Source organism: Ambystoma mexicanum, chromosome 2p (genome assembly GCF_040938575.1).
Source record: "Ambystoma mexicanum isolate Mex_15411 chromosome 2p, UKY_AmexF1_1, whole genome shotgun sequence".
NCBI classification, from domain to species: domain Eukaryota; kingdom Metazoa; phylum Chordata; class Amphibia; order Caudata; family Ambystomatidae; genus Ambystoma; species Ambystoma mexicanum.
Window position 1 is genome coordinate 1,498,330,826 of NC_090923.1, and position 26,639 is coordinate 1,498,357,464.

Here is a 26,639-nt window from a genome sequence, read left to right on the forward strand (position 1 = left end):
TATCACATCACATGCTATAGGAAGGGTCTCAGGATTGGAATGGGAAGGACTTGGATATCACATCTCATGCTATAGGCAGGGTCTCAGGTTTGGAAAGGGAAGGAGATGGATATCACATTTCATGTTAGAGGTAGGATCTCAGGTTTGGTATTAGAGGCATTGAGATATCACATCTCATGCTAAAGGGAGGGTCTCAGGTTTGGAAGGGGAAGGATTTGGAAATCACATGTCATGTTATAGGAAGGATCTCAGGTTTGGTATTAGAAGCATTGAGATATCACATCTCATGCTATCGGAAGTATCTCAGGTTTGGTATTAGAGGCATTGAGATATCACATCTCATGCTATCATAAGGGTCTCAGGATTGGAATGGGAAGGAGTTGGATATCACATCTCATGTTATAGGAAGGATCTCAGGTTTGGTATTAGAAGCATTGAGATATCAAATCTCATGCTATAGGAAGGGTCTCAGGATTGGAATGGGAAGGAGTTGGATATCACATCTCATGCTAAAGGAAGGGTCTCAGATTTGGTATAAGCATTGAGATATCACATCTCATGCTATAGGAAGGGTCTCAGGATTGGATTGGGAAGGAGTTGTATATGACATCTCAGGCCATAGGAAGGGTCTCAGGTTTGGTATACGCATTGAGATATCACATCTCTGCTATCGAAAGGGTCTCAGGATTGGAATGGGAAGGAGTTGGATATCCCATCTCATCGTAGGCAGTTTACACACAAAATATAGACGATCCAGGCTGTTGATTGGTCAAAAACGAGTGATTTAAAGGTTTTTATTCCTTGTTGTAATCAGCAGCAATGAAAGACATTCTTGTATGTAAATATACTAATCATAGCATGATGATATGTTACACAGCCTACAAACAGGTACTGGACTATCAAATCCAACCAGCGCCTTTCCAGTCCATAAGTTTGTCACTCCCCACAATGCTTCTAATAACAAACCTGAGATCCTTCCTATAACATGAGATGTGATATCCAAATCCTTCCCCTTCCAAACCAGAGACCCTCCCTTTAGCATGAGATGTGATATCCAACTCCTTCCCATTCCAATCCTGAGACCGTTCTGATAGCATGAGATGTGATATCTCAATGCTTCTAATACCAAACCTGAGATCCTTCCGATAGCATGAGATGTGATATTTCAATTCTTCTTATACCAAACCTGAGATCCTTCCTATAACACGAGATGTGATATTCAAATCCTTCCTCTTCCAAACCTGAGACCCTCCCTTTAGAATGAGATGTGATATCCAACTCCTTCCCATTCCAATTCTGAGACCCTTCTGATAGCATGAGATGTTATATCTCAATGCCTCTAATACCAAACCTGAGATTCTACCTCTAACATGAAATGTGATATCCAACTCCTTCCCCTTCCAAACCTGGGAGCCTTCCTATAACATGAGATGTGATATCGAAGTCCTTCCATTCCAATCCTGAGACCCTTCCTATAGCATGGGATGTGATATTTCAATGCTTATACCAAACCTGAGACCCTTCCTATAGCATGAGATGTGCTATCCAAATCCTTCCCATTCCAATCGTGAGACCCTTCCGATAGCATGAGATGTGATATCTCAATGCCTCTAATACCAAACCTGAGATCCTTCCTCTAACATGAAATGTGATATCCAAATCCTTCCCTTTCCAAACCTGAGAGCCTACCTATAGCATGAGATGTGATATCCAACTCCTTCCCATTCCAATCCTGAGACTCTTCCTATAGCATGAGATGTGATATCTCAATGCTTATACCAAACCTGAGACCCTTCCTATAGCATGAGATGTGATATCCAAATCCTTCCCATTCCAATCCTGAGACCCTTCCTATAGCATGAGATGTGATATCTCAATGCCTCTAATACCAAATCTGAGATCCTTCCTATAACATGAGATGTGATATCCAACTCCTTCCCGTTCCAAACCTGAGACCCTTTCTATAGCAAGAATCTAATATCCAACTCCTTCCCATTCCAATCCTGAGACCATTCCTATAGCATGAGATGTGATATCTCAATGCTTCTAATACCAAACCTGAGATCCTTCCTATGACATGAGATGTGATATCCAATTCCTTCCCATTCCAATCCTGAGACCCTTCCTATAGCATGAGATGTGATATCTCAATGCTTCTAATACCAAACCTGAGATCCTTCCTATAACATGAGATGGGATATCCAAATCCTTCCCCTTCCAAACCAGAGACCCTCCCTTTAGCATGAGATGTGATATCCAACTCCTTCCCATTCCAATCCTGAGACATTTCTGATAGCATGAGATGTGATATCTCAATGCCTCTAATGCCAAACCTGAGATCCTACCTCTAACATGAAATGTGATATCCAACTCCTTCCCCTTGCAAACCTGAGAGCCTTCCTATAGCATGAGATGTGATATCGAAGTATTTCCCATTCCAATCCTGAGACCCTTCCTATAACATGAGATGTGATATCCAACTCCTTCCCATTCCAACCTGAGACCCTTCCTATAGCATGAGATGGGATATCCAACTACTTCCAAATCCAATCCTGATACCCTTCCGATAGCATGAGATGTGATATCTCAATCCCTCTAATACCAAACCTGAGATCCTTCCTATAACATGAGATGTGATATCAAAATCCTTCCCCTTCCAAACCTGAGACCCTCCCTTTAGCATGAGATGTGCTTCTATACCAAACCTGAGATCCTTCCGATAGCATGAGATGTGATATCTCAATACTTCTAATACCAAACCTGAGATCCTTCCTATAACATGAGATGTGATATCCAAATCCTTATCTTCCAAACCTGAGACCCTCCCTTTAGCATGAGATGTGATATCCAACTCCTTCCCATTCCAATCCTGAGACTCTTCTGATAGCATAAGATATGATATCTCAATGCTTCTATACCAAACCTGAGATCCTTCTGATAGCATGAAATGTGATATCCAACTCTTTCCCCTTGCAAACCTGAGAGCCTTCCTATAGCATGAGATGTGATATCCAAGTACTTCCCATTCCAATCCTGAGACCCTTCCTATAACATGAGATGTGATATCCAACTCCTTCCCATTCCAACCTGAGACCCTTCCTATAGCATGAGATGGGATATCCAACTCCTTCCAAATCCAATCCCGATACCCTTCCGATAGCATGAGATGTGATATCCCAATGCTTCTACCAAACCTGAGACCCATACTATGGCATGAGATGTGATATCAAACTCCTTCCCATTCTAATCCTGAGACCCTTCCTATAGCTTGAGATGTGATATCCAACTCCATCCCATTCCAATCCTGAGACCCTTCCTATACCATGAGACTTGATATCTCAATGCTTCTAATACCAAACCTGAGACCCGTCCTATAACATGAGATGTGATATCCAAATCCTTCCCCTTCCAAACCTTAGACCCTTCCTTTATCATGAGATGTGATATCCAACTCCTTCCCATTCCAATCTTGAGACCCTTCCGATATCATGAAATGTGATACCTCAATGCTTCTAATATCAAACTTGAGACCCTCCCTATAGCAAGAGATGTGATATCCAAGTCCTTCCCATTCCAATCCTGAGACCCTTTCTATAGCATGAGATGTGATATCTCAATGCTTCTAATACCAAACCTGAGATCCTTCCTATAACATAAGATGGGAATATCCAACTCCTTCCCTTTCCAATCCTGAGACCCTTCCGATAGCAGAGATCTGATATCTCAATGCTTATACCAAACCTGAGATCCTTCCTATAACATGAGATGTGATATCCAACTCCTTCCCATTCCAATCCTGAGACACTTCCTATAGCATGAGATGTGATATCTCACTGCTTATACCAAACCTGAGACCCTTCCTATAGCATGAGATGTGATATCCAACTCCTTCCCATTCCAATCCTGAGACCCTTCCTATAGCATGAGATGTGATATCTCAATGCTTCTAATATCAAACTTGAGACCCTCCCTATAGCATGAGATGTGATACCCAAGTCCTTCCCATTCCAATCCTGAGACACTTCCTATAGCATGAGATGTGATATCTCAATGCTTCTAATACCAAACCTGAGACTCTTCCTATAACATGAGATGGGATATCCAACTCCTTCCCATTCCAATCCTGAGACCCTTTCGATAGCAGAGATGTGATATCTCAATGTTTATACCAAACCTGAGACCGTCCCTACGGCATGAGATGTCATATACAACTCCTTCCCATTCCAATCCTGAGACCCTTCCTATAGCATGAGATGTGATATCCAACTCCTTCCCATTCCAATCCTGAGACCCTTCCTATAGCATGAGATGTGATGTCTCAATGCTTCTAATACCAAACCTGAGATCCTTCCTATAACATGAGATGTGATATCCAACTCCTTCCATTCTAATCCTGAGACCCTTCCTATAGCATGAGATGTGATATCTCAATGCTTATAACAAAACCTGAGACCCTTCCTATAGCATGAGATGTGATATCCAACTCCTTCCCATTCCAATCCTGAGACCCTTCCTATAGCCTGAGATGTGATATCTCAATGCCTCTAATACCAAACCTGAGATCCTTCCTCTAACATGAAATGTGATATCCAACTCCTTCACTTTCCAAACCTGAGAGCCTATCTATAGCATGAGATGTGATATCCAAGTCCTTCCCATTCCAATCCTTAGACCCTTCCTACAGCATGCAATATGATATCTCAATGATTTTAATAAAAAACCTGAGACCCGTCCTATAACATGAGATGGGATATCCAACTCCTTCCCATTCCAATCCTGAGACACTTCCGATAGCAGAGATGTGATATCTCAATGTTTATACCAAACCTGAGACCCTTCCTATAACATGAGATGTGATATCCAACTCCTTCCCATTCCACTCCTGAGACCCTTCCTATAGCATGAGATGTGATATCTCAATGCTTATACCAAACCTGAGACCCTTCCTATAGCATGAGATGTGATATCCAACTCCTTCCCATTCCAACCTGAGACCCTTCCAATAGCATGAGATGGGATATCCAACTCCTTCCAAATCCAATACTGATACCCTTCCAATAGCATGAGATGTGATATCCCAATGCTTCTACCAAACCTGAGACCCATACTATGGCATAAGATGTGATATCAAACTCCTTCCCATTCCAATCCTGAGACCCTTCCTATAGCTTGAGATGTGATATCCAACGCCTTCCCATTCCAATTCTGAGACCCTTCCTATACCATGAGACTTGATATCTCAATGCTTCTAATACCAAACCTGAGACCCGTCCTATAACATGAGATGTGATATCCAAATCCTTCCCCTTCCAAACCTTAGACCCTTCCTTTATCATGAGATGTGATATCCAACTCCTTCCCATTCCAATCCTGAGACCCTTTCGATAGCAGAGATGTGATATCTCAATGCGTATACCAAACCTGAGACCCTTCCTATGGCCTGAGATGTCATATACAACTCCTTCCCAATCCAATCCTGAGACCCTTCCTATAGCATGAGATGTGATATCTCAATGCTTATACCAAATCTGAGACCCTTCCTATAGCATGAGATGTGATATCCAACTCCTTCCCATTCCAATCCTGAGACCCTTCCTATAGCATGAGATTTGATATCTCAATGCTTCTAATACCAAACCTGAGATCCTTCCTATAACATGAGATGTGATATCCAACTCCTTCCCATTCCAATCCTGAGACCCTTATGATAGCATGAGATGTGATATCTCAATGCCTCTAATACCAAACCTGAGATACTTCCGATAGCATGAGATGTGATATCTCAATGCTTCTAATACCAAACCTGAGATCCTTCCTATAACATGACATGTGATTTCCAAATCCTTCCCCTTCCAAACCTGAGACCCTCCCGTTAGCATGAGATGTGATATCTCAATGCCTCTAATACCAAACCTGAGATCCTACCTCTAACATGAAATGTGATATCCATCTCCTTCCCTTTCCAAACCTGAGACCCTGCCTATAGCATGAGATGTGATATCCAAGTCCTTCCCATTCCAATCCTGAGACCCTTCCTATAGCATGTGATGTGATATCTCAATGCTTATACCAAACCTGAGACCCTTCTTATGACATGAGATGTCATATACAACTCCTTCCCATTCCAATCCTGAGACCCTTCCTATAGCATGAGATGTGATATCTCAATGCTTATACCAAACCTGAGACCCTTCCTATAGCATGAGATGTGATATCCAACTTCTTCCCATTCCAATCCTGAGACCCTTCCTATAGCATGAGATGTGATATCTCAATGCTTATACCAAACCTGAGACCCTTCCTATAGCATGAGATGTGATATCTCAAGGCCTCTAATACCAAACCTGAGATCCTTCCTCTAACATGAGATGTGATATCCAACTCCTTCCCGTTCCAGACCTGAGACACTTCCTATAGCATATGTGATATCCAACTCCTTCCCATTCCAAACATGAGACCCTTCCTATAGCAAGAATGTAATATCCAACTCCTACCCATTCCAATCCTGAGACCCTTCCTATAGCAAGAGATGTGATATCTAAATCCTTCCCATTCCAATCCTGAGACCCTTCCTATAACATGAGATGTGATATCCAACTCCTTCCCATTCCAACCTGAGACACTTCCTATAGCATGAGAAGGGATATCCAACTCCTTCCCAATCCAATCCGGAGACCCTTCCGATAGCAGAGATGTGATATCTCAATGCTTATACCAAACCTGAGACCCTTCCTATGGCATGATATGTGATATCCAACTCCTTGCCATTCAAATCCTGAGACCCTTCCTATAGCATGAGAAGGGATATCCAACTCCTTCCCAATCCAATCCTGAGACCCTTCCGATAGCAGAGATGTGATATCTCAACGCTTCTACCAAACCTGAGACCCTTCCTATAACATGAGATGTGATATCCAATTCCTTCCCATTCCAAACCTGAGACCCTTCCTATTGGATGAGATGTGATATCCAACTCCTTCCCATTCCAACCCTGAGACCCTTCCTATACCATGAGATGTGATATCTCAATGCTTCTAATACCAAACCTGGGTCCCGTCCTATAACATGAGATATGATATCCAAATCCTTCCCCTTCCAAACCTGAGACCCTTCCTTTAGCATGAGATGTGATATCCAAATACTTCCCATTCCAATCCTAAAACCCTTCCTATAGCATGAGATGTGATATCTCAATGTTTCTAATAAAAAACCTGAGACCCTTCCTATAGCAAGAGATGCGATATCCAAATCCTTCCCATTCCAATCCTGAGACCCTTCCTATAACATGAGATGTGATATCCAACTCCTTCCCATTCCAACCTGAGACCCTTCCTATAGCATGAGAAGGGATATCCAACTCCTTCCCAATCCAATCCGGAGACCCTTCCGATAGCAGAGATGTGATATCTCAATGCTTATACCAAACCTGAGACCCTTCCTATGGCATGATATGTGATATCCAACTCCTTGCCATTCAAATCCTGAGACCCTTCCTATAGCATGAGAAGGGATATCCAACTCCTTCCCAATCCAATCCTGAGACCCTTCCGATAGCAGAGATGTGATATCTCAACGCTTCTACCAAACCTGAGACCCTTCCTATAACATGAGATGTGATATCCAATTCCTTCCCATTCCAAACCTGAGACCCTTCCTATTGGATGAGATGTGATATCCAACTCCTTCCCATTCCAACCCTGAGACCCTTCCTATACCATGAGATGTGATATCTCAATGCTTCTAATACCAAACCTGGGTCCCGTCCTATAACATGAGATATGATATCCAAATCCTTCCCCTTCCAAACCTGAGACCCTTCCTTTAGCATGAGATGTGATATCCAAATACTTCCCATTCCAATCCTAAAACCCTTCCTATAGCATGAGATGTGATATCTCAATGTTTCTAATAAAAAACCTGAGACCCTTCCTATAGCAAGAGATGCGATATCCAAATCCTTCCCATTCCAATCCTGAGACCCTTCCTATAACATGAGATGTGATATCCAACTCCTTCCCATTCCAACCTGAGACCCTTCCTATAGCATGAGAAGGGATATCCAACTCCTTCCCAATCCAATCCTGAGACCCTTCCGATAGCAGAGATGTGATATCTCAATGCTTATACCAAACCTGAGACCCTTCCTATGGCATGAGATGTGATATCCAACTCCTTGCCATTCAAATCCTGAGACCCTCCCTATAACAAGAGATGTCATATCCAACTCCTTCCCATTCCAAACCTGAGACCCTTCCTTTAGCATGAGATGTAATATCCAAATCCTTCACATTCCAATCCGGAGACCCTTCCTATAGCATGAGATGTGATATCTCAATGCTTCTAATACCAAACATGAGATCCTTCCTATAACATGAGATGTGATATCCAACTAATTCCCATTCCAATCCTGAGACACTTCCTATAGCATGAGATGTGATATCACAATGCTTCTAATACCAAACCTGAGACCCGTCCTATAACATGAGATGTGATATCCAAATCCTTCCCCTTCCAAACCTTAGACCCTTCCTTTATCATGAGATGTGATATCCAAGTCCTTCCCATTCCATTCCTGAGACCCTTCCTATAGCATGAGATGTGATATCTCAATGCTTCTAATACCAAACCTGAGACCCTTCCTATAACATGAGATGTGATATCCAAGTCCTTCCCATTCCAATCCTGAGATCCTTCCTATAGCATGAGATGTGATATCTCAATGCTTCTAATAACAATTGTTCGTGGAAGTGGAGTTTGTGGCGGGACCCACTTTCTCCTGCGCACCCTTTATTTGATTGTTGGTTGAATAAAACCTGCAGCCAGAGTCGTAGTTTGTCAAGGAACCAACTCCGTGGTTCCTCTGTCTAGAAGAATTGTGGGGAGTGACAAACTTATGGACTGGAAAGGCGCTGGTTGGATTTGATAGTCCAGTACCTGTTTGTAGGCAGTTTACACACAAAATATAGACGATCCAGGCTGTTGATTGGTCAAAAACGAGTGATTTAAAGGTTTTTATTCCTTGTTGTAATCAGCAGCAATGAAAGACATTCTTGTATGTAAATATACTAATCATAGCATGATGATATGTTACACAGCCTACAAACAGGTACTGGACTATCAAATCCAACCAGCGCCTTTCCAGTCCATAAGTTTGTCACACCCCACAATGCTTCTAATAACAAACCTGAGATCCTTCCTATAACATGAGATGTGATATCCAAATCCTTCCCCTTCCAAACCAGAGACCCTCCCTTTAGCATGAGATGTGATATCCAACTCCTTCCCATTCCAATCCTGAGACCGTTCTGATAGCATGAGATGTGATATCTCAATGCTTCTAATACCAAACCTGAGATCCTTCCGATAGCATGAGATGTGATATTTCAATTCTTCTTATACCAAACCTGAGATCCTTCCTATAACACGAGATGTGATATTCAAATCCTTCCTCTTCCAAACCTGAGACCCTCCCTTTAGCATGAGATGTGATATCCAACTCCTTCCCATTCCAATTCTGAGACCCTTCTGATAGCATGAGATGTTATATCTCAATGCCTCTAATACCAAACCTGAGATTCTACCTCTAACATGAAATGTGATATCCAACTCCTTCCCCTTCCAAACCTGGGAGCCTTCCTATAACATGAGATGTGATATCGAAGTCCTTCCATTCCAATCCTGAGACCCTTCCTATAGCATGGGATGTGATATTTCAATGCTTATACCAAACCTGAGACCCTTCCTATAGCATGAGATGTGCTATCCAAATCCTTCCCATTCCAATCGTGAGACCCTTCCGATAGCATGAGATGTGATATCTCAATGCCTCTAATACCAAACCTGAGATCCTTCCTCTAACATGAAATGTGATATCCAAATCCTTCCCTTTCCGAACCTGAGAGCCTACCTATAGCATGAGATGTGATATCCAACTCCTTCCCATTCCAATCCTGAGACTCTTCCTATAGCATGAGATGTGATATCTCAATGCTTATACCAAACCTGAGACCCTTCCTATAGCATGAAATGTGATATCCAAATCCTTCCCATTCCAATCCTGAGACCCTTCCTATAGCATGAGATGTGATATCTCAATGCCTCTAATACCAAATCTGAGATCCTTCCTTGAACATGAAATGTGATATCCCACTCCTTCCCTTTCCAAACCTGAGAGTCTACCTATAGCATGAGATGTGATATCCAAGTCCTTCCCATTCCAATCCTTAGACACTTCCTACAGCATGAGATGTGATATCTCAATGCTTAGACCAAACCTGAGACCCTTCCTATAACATGAGATGTGATATCCAACTCCTTCCCGTTCCAAACCTGAGACCCGTTCTATAGCAAGAATCTAATATCCAACTCCTTCCCATTCCAATCCTGAGACCATTCCTATAGCATGAGATGTGATATCTCAATGCTTCTAATACCAAACCTGAGATCCTTCCTATGACATGAGATGTGATATCCAATTCCTTCCCATTCCAATCCTGAGACCCTTCCTATAGCATGAGATGTGATATCTCAATGCTTCTAATACCAAACCTGAGATCCTTCCTATAACATGAGATGTGATATCCAAATCCTTCCCCTTCCAAACCAGAGACCCTCCCTTTAGCATGAGATGTGATATCCAACTCCTTCCCATTCCAATCCTGAGACATTTCTGATAGCATGAGATGTGATATCTCAATGCCTCTAATACCAAACCTGAGATCCTACCTCTAACATGAAATGTGATATCCAACTCCTTCCCCTTGCAAACCTGAGAGCCTTCCTATAGCATGAGATGTGATATCGAAGTATTTCCCATTCCAATCCTGAGACCCTTCCTATAACATGAGATGTGATATCCAACTCCTTCCCATTCCAACCTGAGACCCTTCCTATAGCATGAGATGGGATATCCAACTACTTCCAAATCCAATCCTGATACCCTTCCGATAGCATGAGATGTGATATCTCAATCCCTCTAATACCAAAACTGAGATCCTTCCTATAACATGAGATGTGATATCAAAATCCTTCCCCTTCCAAACCTGAGACCCTCCCTTTAGCATGAGATGTGATATCCAACTCCTTCCCATTCCAATCCTGAGACCCTTCTGATAGCATGAGATGTGATATTCAATGCCTCTAATACCAAACCTGAGATCCTACCTCTAACATGAAATGTGATATCCAACTCCTTCCCTTTCCAAACGTGAGAGCCTCCCTATAGCATGAGATGGGATATTCAACTCCTTCCCATTCCAATCCTGAGACCCTTCCTATAGCATGAGATGTGATGTCTCAATGCTTCTAATACCAAATCTGAGATCCTTCCTATAACATGAGATGTGATATCCAACTCCTTCCATTCCAATCCTGAGACCCTTCCTATAGCATGGGATGTGATATTTCAATGCTTATACCAAACCTGAGACCCTTCCTATAGCATGAGATGTGCTATCCAAATCCTTCCCATTCCAATCGTGAGACCCTTCCGATAGCATGAGATGTGATATCTCAATGCCTCTAATACCAAACCTGAGATCCTTCCTCTAACATGAAATGTGATATCCAAATCCTTCCCTTTCCAAACCTGAGAGCCTACCTATAGCATGAGATGTGATATCCAACTCCTTCCCATTCCAATCCTGAGACTCTTCCTATAGCATGAGATGTGATATCTCAATGCTTATACCAAACCTGAGACCCTTCCTATAGCATGAGATGTGATATCCAAATCCTTCCCATTCCAATCCTGAGACCCTTCCTATAGCATGAGATGTGATATCTCAATGCCTCTAATACCAAACCTGAGATCCTTCCTTGAACATGAAATGTGATATCCCACTCCTTCCCTTTCCAAACCTGAGAGTCTACCTATAGCATGAGATGTGATATCCAAGTCCTTCCCATTCCAATCCTTAGACACTTCCTACAGCATGAGATGTGATATCTCAATGATTCTATTACCAAACCTGAGACCCGTCCTATAACATGAGATGGGATATCCAACTCCTTCCCATTTCAATCCTGAGAAACTTCCGATGGCAGAGATGTGATATCTCAATGCTTAGACCAAACCTGAGACCCTTCCTATAACATAAGATGTGATATCCAACTCCTTCCCGTTCCAAACCTGAGACCCTTTCTATAGCAAGAATCTAATATCCAACTCCTTCCCATTCCAATCCTGAGACCATTCCTATAGCATGAGATGTGATATCTCAATGCTTCTAATACCAAACCTGGGATCCTTCCTATGACATGAGATGTGATATCCAATTCCTTCCCATTCCAAACCTGAGACCCTTCCTATAGCATGAGATGTGATATCTCAATGCTTCTAATACCAAACCTGAGATCCTTCCTATAACATGAGATGTGATATCCAACTCCTTCCCATTCCAATCCTGAGACATTTCTGATAGCGTGAGATGTGATATCTCAATGCCTCTAATACCAAACCTGAGATCCTACCTCTAACATGAAATGTGATATCCAACTCCTTCCCCTTGCAAACCTGAGAGCCTTCCTATAGCATGAGATGTGATATCGAAGTATTTCCCATTCCAATCCTGAGACCCTTCCTATAATATGAGATGTGATATCCAACTCCTTCCCATTCCAACCTGAGACCCTTCCTATAGCATGAGATGGGATATCCAACTACTTCCAAATCCAATCCTGATACCCTTCCGATAGCATGAGATGTGATATCGCAATCCCTCTAATACCAAACCTGAGATCCTTCCTATAACATGAGATGTGATATCAAAATCCTTCCCCTTCCAAACCTGAGACCCTCCCTTTAGCATGAGATGTGATATCCAACTCCTTCCCATTCCAATCCTGAGACCCTTCTGATAGCATGAGATGTGATATTCAATGCCTCTAATACCAAACCTGAGATCCTACCTCTAACATGAAATGTGATATCCAACTCCTTCCCTTTCCAAACGTGAGAGCCTCCCTATAGCATGAGATGGGATATTCAAGTCCTTCCCATTCCAATCCTGAGACCCTTCCTATAGCATGAGATGTGATATCTCAATGCTTCTAATACCAAACCTGAGACCCTTCCTATAACATAAGATGGGATATCCAACTCCTTCCCATTCCAATCCTGAGACCCTTCCTATAGCATGAGATGTGATATCCAACTCCTTCCCATTCCAATCCTGAGACCCTTCCTATAGCATGAGATGTGATATCCAAATTCTTCCCATTCCAATCGTGAGACCCTTCCTATAGCATGAGATGTGATATCCAAAACCTTCCCTTTCCAAAACTGAGAGCCTACCTATAGCATGAGATGTGATATCCAACTCCTTCCCATTCCAATCCTGAGACCCTTCCTATAGCATGAGATGTGATATCTCAATGCTTATACCAAACCTGAGACCCTTCCTATAGCATGAGATGTGATATCCAAATCCTTCCCATTCCAATCCTGAGACCCTTCCTATAGCATGAGATGTGATATCCAAATCCTTCCCCTTCCAAACCTGAGACCCTCCCTTTAGCATGAGATGTGATATCCAACTCCTTCCCAATCCAATCCTGAGACCCTTCCGATAGCAGAGATGTGATATCTCAACGCTTCTACCAAACCTGAGACCCTTCCTATAACATGAGATGTGATATCCAATTCCTTCCCATTCCAAACCTGAGACCCTTCCTATTGGATGAGATGTGATATCCAACTCCTTCCCATTCCAACCCTGAGACCCTTCCTATACCATGAGATGTGATATCTCAATGCTTCTAATACCAAACCTGGGTCCCGTCCTATAACATGAGATATGATATCCAAATCCTTCCCCTTCCAAACCTGAGACCCTTCCTTTAGCATGAGATGTGATATCCAAATACTTCCCATTCCAATCCTAAAACCCTTCCTATAGCATGAGATGTGATATCTCAATGTTTCTAATAAAAAACCTGAGACCCTTCCTATAGCAAGAGATGCGATATCCAAATCCTTCCCATTCCAATCCTGAGACCCTTCCTATAACATGAGATGTGATATCCAACTCCTTCCCATTCCAACCTGAGACCCTTCCTATAGCATGAGAAGGGATATCCAACTCCTTCCCAATCCAATCCTGAGACCCTTCCGATAGCAGAGATGTGATATCTCAATGCTTATACCAAACCTGAGACCCTTCCTATGGCATGAGATGTGATATCCAACTCCTTGCCATTCAAATCCTGAGACCCTCCCTATAACAAGAGATGTCATATCCAACTCCTTCCCATTCCAAACCTGAGACCCTTCCTTTAGCATGAGATGTAATATCCAAATCCTTCACATTCCAATCCGGAGACCCTTCCTATAGCATGAGATGTGATATCTCAATGCTTCTAATACCAAACATGAGATCCTTCCTATAACATGAGATGTGATATCCAACTAATTCCCATTCCAAACCGAAGACCCTTCCGATAGCATGAGATGTGATATCTCAATGCTTCAAAAACCAAACATGAGAACCATCCTATAACATGAGATGTGAAATCCAAATCCTTCCCTTCCCAAACCTGAGACTCTTCCTATAGCATGAGATGTGATATCTCAATGCTTCTACCAAACCTGAAACCCTTCCTATAGCATGAGATGTGATATCTAACTCCTTCCCATTCCAATCCTGAGACACTTCCTATAGCATGAGATGTGATATCACAATGCTTCTAATACCAAACCTGAGACCCGTCCTATAACATGAGATGTGATATCCAAATCCTTCCCCTTCCAAACCTTAGACCCTTCCTTTATCATGAGATGTGATATCCAAGTCCTTCCCATTCCATTCCTGAGACCCTTCCTATAGCATGAGATGTGATATCTCAATGCTTCTAATACCAAACCTGAGACCCTTCCTATAACATGAGATGTGATATCCAAGTCCTTCCCATTCCAATCCTGAGATCCTTCCTATAGCATGAGATGTGATATCTCAATGCTTCTAATAACAATTGTTCGTGGAAGTGGAGTTTGTGGCGGGACCCACTTTCTCCTGCGCACCCTTTATTTGATTGTTGGTTGAATAAAACCTGCAGCCAGAGTCGTAGTTTGTCAAGGAACCAACTCCGTGGTTCCTCTGTCTAGAAGAATTGTGGGGAGTGACAAACATATGGACTGGAAAGGCGCTGGTTGGATTTGATAGTCCAGTACCTGTTTGTAGGCAGTTTACACACAAAATATAGACGATCCAGGCTGTTGATTGGTCAAAAACGAGTGATTTAAAGGTTTTTATTCCTTGTTGTAATCAGCAGCAATGAAAGACATTCTTGTATGTAAATATACTAATCATAGCATGATGATATGTTACACAGCCTACAAACAGGTACTGGACTATCAAATCCAACCAGCGCCTTTCCAGTCCATAAGTTTGTCACTCCCCACAATGCTTCTAATAACAAACCTGAGATCCTTCCTATAACATGAGATGTGATATCCAAATCCTTCCCCTTCCAAACCAGAGACCCTCCCTTTAGCATGAGATGTGATATCCAACTCCTTCCCATTCCAATCCTGAGACCGTTCTGATAGCATGAGATGTGATATCTCAATGCTTCTAATACCAAACCTGAGATCCTTCCGATAGCATGAGATGTGATATTTCAATTCTTCTTATACCAAACCTGAGATCCTTCCTATAACACGAGATGTGATATTCAAATCCTTCCTCTTCCAAACCTGAGACCCTCCCTTTAGCATGAGATGTGATATCCAACTCCTTCCCATTCCAATTCTGAGACCCTTCTGATAGCATGAGATGTTATATCTCAATGCCTCTAATACCAAACCTGAGATTCTACCTCTAACATGAAATGTGATATCCAACTCCTTCCCCTTCCAAACCTGGGAGCCTTCCTATAACATGAGATGTGATATCGAAGTCCTTCCATTCCAATCCTGAGACCCTTCCTATAGCATGGGATGTGATATTTCAATGCTTATACCAAACCTGAGACCCTTCCTATAGCATGAGATGTGCTATCCAAATCCTTCCCATTCCAATCGTGAGACCCTTCCGATAGCATGAGATGTGATATCTCAATGCCTCTAATACCAAACCTGAGATCCTTCCTCTAACATGAAATGTGATATCCAAATCCTTCCCTTTCCAAACCTGAGAGCCTACCTATAGCATGAGATGTGATATCCAACTCCTTCCCATTCCAATCCTGAGACTCTTCCTATAGCATGAGATGTGATATCTCAATGCTTATACCAAACCTGAGACCCTTCCTATAGCATGAGATGTGATATCCAAATCCTTCCCATTCCAATCCTGAGACCCTTCCTATAGCATGAGATGTGATATCTCAATGCCTCTAATACCAAATCTGAGATCCTTCCTTGAACATGAAATGTGATATCCCACTCCTTCCCTTTCCAAACCTGAGAGTCTACCTATAGCATGAGATGTGATATCCAAGTCCTTCCCATTCCAATCCTTAGACACTTCCTACAGCATGAGATGTGATATCTCAATGATTCTATTACCAAACCTGAGACCCGTCCTATAACATGAGATGGGATATCCAACTCCTTCCCATTTCAATCCTGAGAAACTTCCGATAGCAGAGATGTGATATCTCAATGCTTAGACCAAACCTGAGACCCTTCCTATAACATGAGATGTGATATCCAACTCCTTCCCGTTCCAAACCTGAGACCCTTTCTATAGCAAGAATCTAATATCCAACTCCTTCCCATTCCAATCCTGAGACCATTCCTATAGCATGAGATGTGATATCTCAATGCTTCTAATACCAAACCTGAGATCCTTCCTATGACATGAGATGTGATATCCAATTCCTTCCCATTCCAATCCTGAGACCCTTCCTATAGCATGAGATGTGGTATCTCAATGCTTCTAATACCAAACCTGAGATCCTTCCTATAACATGAGATGTGATATCCAAATCCTTCCCCTTCCAAACCAGAGACCCTCCCTTTAGCATGAGATGTGATATCCAACTCCTTCCCATTCCAATCCTGAGACATTTCTGATAGCATGAGATGTGATATCTCAATGCCTCTAATACCAAACCTGAGATCCTACCTCTAACATGAAATGTGATATCCAACTCCTTCCCCTTGCAAACCTGAGAGCCTTCCTATAGCATGAGATGTGATATCGAAGTATTTCCCATTCCAATCCTGAGACCCTTCCTATAACATGAGATGTGATATCCAACTCCTTCCCATTCCAACCTGAGACCCTTCCTATAGCATGAGATGGGATATCCAACTACTTCCAAATCCAATCCTGATACCCTTCCGATAGCATGAGATGTGATATCTCAATCCCTCTAATACCAAACCTGAGATCCTTCCTATAACATGAGATGTGATATCAAAATCCTTCCCCTTCCAAACCTGAGACCCTCCCTTTAGCATGAGATGTGATATCCAACTCCTTCCCATTCCAATCCTGAGACCCTTCTGATAGCATGAGATGTGATATTCAATGCCTCTAATACCAAATCTGAGATCCTACCTCTAACATGAAATGTGATATCCAACTCCTTCCCTTTCCAAACGTGAGAGCCTCCCTATAGCATGAGATGGGATATTCAACTCCTTCCCATTCCAATCCTGAGACCCTTCCTATAGCATGAGATGTGATGTCTCAATGCTTCTAATACCAAATCTGAGATCCTTCCTATAACATGAGATGTGATATCCAACTCCTTCCATTCCAATCCTGAGACCCTTCCTATAGCATGGGATGTGATATTTCAATGCTTATACCAAACCTGAGACCCTTCCTATAGCATGAGATGTGCTATCCAAATCCTTCCCATTCCAATCGTGAGACCCTTCCGATAGCATGAGATGTGATATCTCAATGCCTCTAATACCAAACCTGAGATCCTTCCTCTAACATGAAATGTGATATCCAAATCCTTCCCTTTCCAAACCTGAGAGCCTACCTATAGCATGAGATGTGATATCCAACTCCTTCCCATTCCAATCCTGAGACTCTTCCTATAGCATGAGATGTGATATCTCAATGCTTATACCAAACCTGAGACCCTTCCTATAGCATGAGATGTGATATCCAAATCCTTCCCATTCCAATCCTGAGACCCTTCCTATAGCATGAGATGTGATATCTCAATGCCTCTAATACCAAACCTGAGATCCTTCCTTGAACATGAAATGTGATATCCCACTCCTTCCCTTTCCAAACCTGAGAGTCTACCTATAGCATGAGATGTGATATCCAAGTCCTTCCCATTCCAATCCTTAGACACTTCCTACAGCATGAGATGTGATATCTCAATGATTCTATTACCAAACCTGAGACCCGTCCTATAACATGAGATGGGATATCCAACTCCTTCCCATTTCAATCCTGAGAAACTTCCGATGGCAGAGATGTGATATCTCAATGCTTAGACCAAACCTGAGACCCTTCCTATAACATAAGATGTGATATCCAACTCCTTCCCGTTCCAAACCTGAGACCCTTTCTATAGCAAGAATCTAATATCCAACTCCTTCCCATTCCAATCCTGACACCATTCCTATAGCATGAGATGTGATATCTCAATGCTTCTAATACCAAACCTGAGATCCTTCCTATGACATGAGATGTGATATCCAATTCCTTCCCATTCCAAACCTGAGACCCTTCCTATAGCATGAGATGTGATATCTCAATGCTTCTAATACCAAACCTGAGATCCTTCCTATAACATGAGATGTGATATCCAACTCCTTCCCATTCCAATCCTGAGACATTTCTGATAGCATGAGATGTGATATCTCAATGCCTCTAATACCAAACCTGAGATCCTACCTCTAACATGAAATGTGATATCCAACTCCTTCCCCTTGCAAACCTGAGAGCCTTCCTATAGCATGAGATGTGATATCGAAGTATTTCCCATTCCAATCCTGAGACCCTTCCTATAACATGAGATGTGATATCCAACTCCTTCCCATTCCAACCTGAGACCCTTCCTATAGCATGAGATGGGATATCCAACTACTTCCAAATCCAATCCTGATACCCTTCCGATAGCATGAGATGTGATATCGCAATCCCTCTAATACCAAATCTGAGATCCTTCCTATAACATGAGATGTGATATCAAAATCCTTCCCCTTCCAAACCTGAGACCCCCCCTTTAGCATGAGATGTGATATCCAACTCCTTCCCATTCCAATCCTGAGACCCTTCTGATAGCATGAGATGTGATATTCAATGCCTCTAATACCAAACCTGAGATCCTACCTCTAACATGAAATGTGATATCCAACTCCTTCCCTTTCCAAACGTGAGAGCCTCCCTATAGCATGAGATGGGATATTCAAGTCCTTCCCATTCCAATCCTGAGACCCTTCCTATAGCATGAGATGTGATATCTCAATGCTTCTAATACCAAACCTGAGACCCTTCCTATAACATAAGATGGGATATCCAACTCCTTCCCATTCCAATCCTGAGACCCTTCCTATAGCATGAGATGTGATATCCAACTCCTTCCCATTCCAATCCTGAGACCCTTCCTATAGCATGAGATGTGATATCCAAATTCTTCCCATTCCAATCGTGAGACCCTTCCTATAGCATGAGATGTGATATCCAAAACCTTCCCTTTCCAAAACTGAGAGCCTACCTATAGCATGAGATGTGATATCCAACTCCTTCCCATTCCAATCCTGAGACCCTTCCTATAGCATGAGATGTGATATCTCAATGCTTATACCAAACCTGAGACCCTTCCTATAGCATGAGATGTGATATCGAACTCCTTCCCATTCCAATCCTGAGACCCTTCTGATAGCATGAGATGTTATATCTCAATGCCTCTAATAACAAACCTGAGATCCTACCTCTAACATGAAATGTGATATCCAACTCCTTCCCCTTCTAAACCTGGGAGCCTTCCTATAACATGAGATGTGATATCGAAGTGCTTCCCATTCCAATCCTGAGACCCTTCCTATAACATGAGATGTGATATCCAACTCCTTCCCATTCCAATCCTGAGACCCTTCCTATAGCATGAGATGTGATGTCTCAATGCTTCTAATACCAAATCTGAGATCCTTCCTATAACATGAGATGTGATATCCAACTCCTTCCCATTGCAATCTTGAGACCGTTTCTATAGCATGAGATGTGATATCTCAATGCTTATACCAAACCTGAGACCCTTCCTATAGCATGAGATGTGATATCCAAATCCTTCCCATTCCAATCGTGAGACCCTTCCTATAGCATGAGATGTGATATCTCAATGCCTCTAATACCAAACCTGAGATCCTACCTCTATAATGAAATTTGATATGCAACTCCTTCCCCTTCCAAACCTGATAGCCTTCCTATAGCATGAGATGTGATATCCAAGTCCTTCCCATTCCAATCCTGATACCCTTCCTATAACATGAGATGTGATATCCAACTCCTTCCCATTCCAACCTGAGACCCTTCCTATAGCATGAGATGGGATATCCAACTCCTTCCAAATCCAATCCTGATACCCTTCCGATAGCATGAGATGTGATATCCCAATGCTTCTACAAAACCTGAGACCCATACCATGGCATGAGATGTGATATCAAACTCCTTCCCATTCCAATCCTGACACCCTTCCTATAGCTTGAGATGTGATATCCAACTCCTTCCCATTCCAATTCTGAGACCCGTCCTATACCATGGGACTTGATATATCAATGCTTCTCATACCAAACCTGAGACCGGTCCTATAACATGAGATGTGATATCCAAATCCTTCCCCTTCCAAACCTTAGACCCTTCCTTTATCATGAGATGTGATATCCAAGTCATTCCCATTCCAATCCTGAGACCCTTCCTATAGCATGAGATGTGATATCTCAATGCTTCTAATACCAAACCTGAGACCCTTGCTATAACATGAGATGTGATATTCAAGTCCTTCCCATTCCAATCCTGAGACCCTTCCTATAGCATGAGATGTGATATCTCAATGCTTCTAATATCAAACCTGAGACCCTTCCTATAATGAGATGGGATATCCAACTCCTTCCCATTCCAATCCTGAGACCCTTCCGATAGCAGAGATGTGATATCTCAATGCTTATACCAAACCTGAGACCCTTCCTATGGCATGAGATGTCAAATACAACTCCTTCCGATTCCAATCCTGAGACCCTTCCTATAGCATGAGATGTGATATCTCAATGCTTCTAATAATAAACCTGAGATCCTTCCTATAACATGAGATGTGATATCCAACTCCTTCCCATTCCAAACCTGAGACCCTTCCGATTGCATGAGATGTGATATCAAACTCCTTCCCATTCCAATCCTGAGACCCTTCCTATACCATGAGATGTGATATCTCAATGCTTCTAATACCAAACCTGACACCCGTCCTAAAACATGAGATGTGATGTCCAAATCCTTCCCCTTCCAAACCTGAGATCTTTCCTTTAGCATGAGATGTGATATCCAACTCCTTCCCATTCCAATCCTGAGACCCTTCCTATACCATGAGATGAGATGTGATATCTCAATGCTTCTAATAACAAACCTGACACCCGTCCTAAAACATGAGATGTGATGTCCAAATCCTTCCCCTTCCAAACCTGAGATCTTTCCTTTAGCATGAGATGTGATATCCAACTCCTTCCCATTCCAATCCTGAGACCCTTCCTATACCATGAGATGTGATATCTCAATGCTTCTAATACCAAACCTGACACCCGTCCTAAAACATGAGATGTGATGTCCAAATCCTTCCCCTTCCAAACCTGAGATCTTTCCTTTAGCATGAGATGTGATATCCAACTCCTTCCCATTCCAATCCTGAGACCCTTCCTATAGCATGATATGTGATATCACAATTTTTCTAATACCAAACCTGAGATCCTTCCTATAACATGAGATGTGTATCCAACTCCTTCCCATTCCAAACCTGAGACCCTTCCTATAGCCTGCGATGTGATATCTTAATGCTTCTAAAACCAAACCTGAGAACCATCCAATAACATATGTGAAATCCAAATCCTTCCCTTTCCAAACCTGAGACCCTTCCGATAGCATTAGATGTGATATCTCAATGCTTCTAAAACCAAACATGAGAACCATCCTATAACATGAGATGTGAAATCCAAATCCTTCCCTTTCCAAACCTGAGACCCTCCCTATAGCATAAGATGTGATATCTAAGTCCTTCCCATTCCTATCCTGAGACCCTTCCGATAGCAGAGATGTGATATCTCAATGCTTGGACCAAACCTGAGACCCTTCCTATGGCATGAGATGTGATATCCAACTCCTTCCCATTCCAATCTTGAGACCCTTCCTATAGCATGAGATGTGATATCTCAATGCTTCTATCAAACCTGAGTCCCTTCCTTTAGCATGAGATGTGATATCCAACTCCTTCCCATTCCAATCCTGAGACCCTTCCTATAGCATGAGATGTGATATTTCAAAGCTTCTAATACCAAACCTGGGACCCGTCCTATAACATGAGATATGATATCCAAATCCTTCCCCTTCCAAACCTGAGACCCTTCCTTTAGCATGAGATGTGATATCTCAATGTTTCTAATAAAAAACCTGAGACTCTTCCTATAGCAAGAGATGTGATATCCAAATCCTTCCCATTCCAATCCTGAGACCCTTCCTATAACATGAGATGTGATATCTCAATGCCTCTAAAACCAAACCTGAGATTCTTCCTATAACATGAGATGTGATATCTCAATGCTTCTAATACCAAACCTGAGACCCTCCCTTTAGCATGAGATGTGATATCCGACTCCTTCCCATTCCAATCCCGAGACCCTTCTGATAGCATGAGATGTGATATCTCAATGCCTCTAATACCAAACCAGAGATTCTTCCTATAACATGAGATGTGATATCTCAATGCTTCTAATACCAAACCTGAGACCCTCCCTTTAGCATGAGATGTGATATCCGACTCCTTCCCATTCCAATCCTGAGACCCTTCTGATAGCATGAGATGTGATATCTCAATGCTTCTAATACCAAACCTGAGACCCTTCCTATAACATAAGATGGGATATCCAACTCCTTCCCATTCCAATCCTGAGACCCTTCCGATAGCAGAGATGTGATATCTCAATGCTTATACCAAACCTGAGACCCTTCCTGTGGCATGAGATGTCATATCCAACTCCTTCCCATTCCAATCCTGAGACCCTTCCTATAGCATGATATGTGTTATCACAATTTTTCTAATACCAAACCTGAGATCCTTCCTATAACATGAGATGTGTATCCAACTCCTTCCCATTCCAAAACCTGAGACCCTTCCTATAGCATGAGATGTGATATCTTAATGCTTCTAAAACCAAACCTGAGAACCATCCAATAACATATGTGAAATCCAAATCCTTCCCTTTCCAAACCTGAGACCCTTCCTATACCATGAGATGTGATATCTCAATGCTTCTAATACCAAACCTGAGACCCGTCCTAAAACATGAGATGTGAGATCCAAATCCTTCTCCCTCCAAACCTGAGAACCTTCCTATAGCTTGAGATGTGATATCAAACTCCTTCCCATTCCAATCCTGAGATAGCTTGAGATGTGATATCCAACTCCTTCCCATTCCTATCCTGAGACCCTTCCGATAGCAGAGATGTGATATCTCAATGCTTGTACCAAACCTGAGACCCTTCCTATGGCATGAGATGTGATATCCAACTCCTTCCCATTCCAATCCTGAGACCCTTCCTATAGCATGAGATGTGATATCTCAATGCTTATACCAAACCTGAGACCCTTCCTATAGCATGAGATGTGATATCCAAATCCTTCCCATTCCAATCCTGAGACCCTTCCTATAGTATGAGATGTGATATCTCAATATCTCTAATACCAAACCTGAGATCCTTCCTTGAACATGAAATGTGATATCCCACTCCTTCCCTTTCCAAGCCTGAGAGTCTACCTATAGCATGAGATGTGATATCCAAGTCCTTCCCATTCCAATCCTTAGACACTTCCTACAGCATGAGATGTGATATCTCAATGATTCTATTACCAAACCTGAGACCGGTCCTATAACATGAGCTGGGATATCCAACTCCTTCCCATTTCAATCCTGAGAAACTTCTGATAGCAGAGATGTGATATCTCAATGCTTAGACCAAACCTGAGACCCTTCCTATAACATGAGATGTGATATCCAACTCCTTCCCGTTCCAAACCTGAGACCCTTTCTATAGCAAGAATCTAATATCCAACTCCTTCCCATTCCAATCCCGAGACCATTCCTATAGCATGAGATGTGATATCTCAATGCTTCTAATACCAAACCTGAGATCCTTCCTATGACATGAGATGTGATATCCAACTCCTTCCCCTTGCAAACCTGAGAGCCTTCCTATAGCATGAGATGTGATATCGAAGTATTTCCCATTCCAATCCTGAGACCCTTCCTATAACATGAGATGTGATATCCAACTCCTTCCCATTCCAACCTGAGACCCTTCCTATAGCATGAGATGGGATATCCAACTACTTCCAAATCTAATCCTGATACCCTTCCGATAGCATGAGATGTGATATCTCAATCCCTCTAATACCAAACCTGAGATCCTTCCTATAACATGAGATGTGATATCAAAATCCTTCCCCTTCCAAACCTGAGACCCTCCCTTTAGCATGAGATGTGATATCCAACTCCTTCCCATTCCAATCCTGAGACCCTTCTGATAGCATGAGATGTGATATTCAATGCCTCTAATACCAAACCTGAGATCCTACCTCTAACATGAAATGTGATATCCAACTCCTTCCCTTTCCAAACGTGAGAGCCTCCCTATAGCATGAGATGGGATGTTCAAGTCCTTCCCATTCCAATCCTGAGACCCTTCCTATAGCATGAGATGTGATATCTCAATGCTTCTAATACCAAACCTGAGACCCTTCCTATAACATAAGATGGGATATCCAACTCCTTCCCATTCTAATCCTGAGACCCTTCCGATAGCAGAGATGTGATATCTCAATGCTGATACCAAACCTGAGACCCTTCCTATGGCATGAGATGTCATATACAACTCCTTCCCATTCCAATCCTGAGACCCTTCCTATAGCATGAGATGTGATATCTCAATGCGTATACCAAACCTGAGACCCTTCCTATAGCATGAGATGTGATATCCAACTCCTTCCCATTCCAATCCTGAGACCCTTCCTATAACATGAGATGTGATGTCTCAATGCTTCTAATACCAAACCTGAGATCCTTCCTATGGCATGAGATGTCATATAAAACTCCTTCCCATTCCATTCCTGAGACCCTTCGTATAGCATGAGATGTGATATCCAACTCCTTCCCATTCCAATCCTGAGACCCTTCCTATAGCATGAGATGTGATATCCAAATCCTTCCCATTCCAATCGTGAGACCCTTCCTATAGCATGAGATGTGATATCCAAAACCTTCCCTTTCCAAAACTGAGAGCCTACCTATAGCATGAAATGTGATATCCAACTCCTTCCCATTCCAATCCTGAGACCCTTCCTATAGCATGAGATGTGATATCTCAATGCTTATACCAAACCTGAGACCCTTCCTATAGCATGAGATGTGATATCCAAATCCTTCCCATTCCAATCCTGAGACCCTTCCTATAGCATGAGATGTGATATCCAAATCCTTCCCCTTCCAAACCTGAGACCCTCCCTTTAGCATGAGATGTGATATCCGACTCCTTCCCATTCCAATCCCGAGACCCTTCTGATAGCATGAGATGTGATATCTCAATGCCTCTAATACCAAACCAGAGATTCTTCCTATAACATGAGATGTGATATCTCAATGCTTCTAATACCAAACCTGAGATCCTTCCTATAACATGAGATGTGTATCCAACTCCTTCCCATTCCAAAACCTGAGACCCTTCCTATAGCATGAGATGTGATATCTTAATGCTTCTAAAACCAAACCTGAGAACCATCCAATAACATATGTGAAATCCAAATCCTTCCCTTTCCAAACCTGAGACCCTTCCGATAGCATTAGATGTGATATCTCAATGCTTCTAAAACCAAACATGAGAACCATCCTATAACATGAGATGTGAAATCCAAATCCTTCCCTTTCCAAACCTGAGACCCTTCCTATAGCTTGAGATGTGATATCAAACTCCTTCCCATTCCAATCCTGTGATAGCTTGAGATGTGATATCCAACTCCTTCCCATTCCAATCCTGAGACCCTTCCTATACCATGAGATGTGATATCTCAATGCTTCTAATACCAAACCTGAGACCCGTCCTAAAACATGAGATGTGAGATCCAAATCCTTCCCCCTCCAAACCTGAGAACCTTCCTATAGCTTGAGATGTGATATCAAACTCCTTCCCATTCCAATCCTGAGATAGCTTGAGATGTGATATCCAACTCCTTCCCATTCCTATCCTGAGACCCTTCCGATAGCAGAGATGTGATATCTCAATGCTTGTACCAAACCTGAGACCCTTCCTATGGCATGAGATGTGATATCCAACTCCTTCCCATTCCAATCCTGAGACCCTTCCTATAGCATGAGATGTGATATCTCAATGCTTATACCAAACCTGAGACCCTTCCTATAGCATGAGATGTGATATCCAAATCCTTCCCATTCCAATCCTGAGACC